Here is a 1,517-nt window from a genome sequence, read left to right as displayed (position 1 = left end):
TCGGCGGGAGCGCCGCCGCGCTTCCCAAGCGGTGCACTGTAGCAGTGCGCCACCGGGCCGGACCCAAAATCTAAATTTTATAAGCCATTTATATAACTTATAAAGAATCATTTTAATGTTGACAAAAACATTGACAAAGAACTTCTTGTTCAAGAGTAGAGACAGTTTTTTTCATAAACAAAAATCTAACTTATATTTTATAACTTTTCAGTGGGCTCTCATGATAGTGTATAGAATAAATGAGATGACATAAATCAAAAGGGCTTTGTAAACTATAACACACTACACAGATGCTATTCTCATTTTGATATAACTATGTTCCATCTAGTTAATAATACCAACTAAACTGATTCATTTGTATTTTACAAATTCTAAATAAAAAGATAATTTGCTTCCTAGATACTCTAGAACTGACCTTTTTGGCACTTGTTTTATTATATCATATAGTAAATGAGTCTTATAATCATTGTATTTTCTGATATATTTATGTATTTTACACTTAGCAAGACTCTCTGGACTATTTACTCATCAGACTGAGTTTTACTCCTATATCCATTTTCTTCCTATCATGATCACTTAAGTTTCCATCTGCCTAAGAAAAGCAGGCGCCCTTGCAAAATTTAATTAAAAAGCCATTGCCAGCTATAGAGCTATTGGTTTCCTACATTACTCTAGTCATGTGAAATAAAATAATAACTGGGCTGTATTTTCTAAGAGGTCATTGAGAATTCTTTGATGATCAGATCCCACTCATTTGCAGGAAAATCCAAAGATTTGAGGTGGGTAAGCCTAGCTGAGGTCTGAAAAACTATTTCCAGCATCATCAGGGTTAGTCTCTATGGACCATAGCTAACCCTTTTTTAAGACCCGTTTCCTTGCCACCAAATTTTGTGAGTGGTATGTGAGCAGATTTGGGTAAAGGAGCAAATTATGTTGGAATCTTGAATCTGGATAAGCAAAAGAAAACAAACCAACCATAGGTCACTACATTCACTACATTCTGCTATCTTTCCCTTATTCCTCTCCCTCTCTCTCCTGCTCTCTTTTTCTGTCTCTCTTAAATTTCCCTTCTTTTTATCTGTCACCTTTCCATTTTTCTCTTAAGAGATTGATTCCACACATGTCCTTCACCAAGGGCTGGCCTGGTCGGGAGCTTATTGAGCTCTCCAAGGTTCTGAAAACATTTCTGCTACAGAGCCAGGAACCAATCAAGCAAACACTAGCTGTTAACCCCCACCTCTGTTTTCTTTGAGGTCACTAGCCTTGGTCTCACCTCCACCCAACGTCCCTTTCTAAAAACACAAAGAAGTAGGTCCTGAGATCATATCAAAACACTCAAACATCTTCAGACATGGCTAAGAAGTGGGGAGGTCGAGTGGGGGTTCAGTTCAGTCTGGAAAATAAATCAAACCAGGATTGCAAACTCCAAACACATGCATTTTGCTCTTACTTAATAGACAACTTTCCTTGTCTCACAGGAAGGAAACTCTTAAGTTTTTAGCTGTACGTCCCTCAAA

The sequence above is a fragment of the Galeopterus variegatus genome, unplaced genomic scaffold (assembly GCF_000696425.1).
Source record: "Galeopterus variegatus unplaced genomic scaffold, G_variegatus-3.0.2 Scaffold4575, whole genome shotgun sequence".
NCBI lineage: Eukaryota > Metazoa > Chordata > Mammalia > Dermoptera > Cynocephalidae > Galeopterus > Galeopterus variegatus.
The sequence above is the reverse complement of the archived record's forward strand: the minus strand, read 5'-3'. Positions refer to the sequence as shown.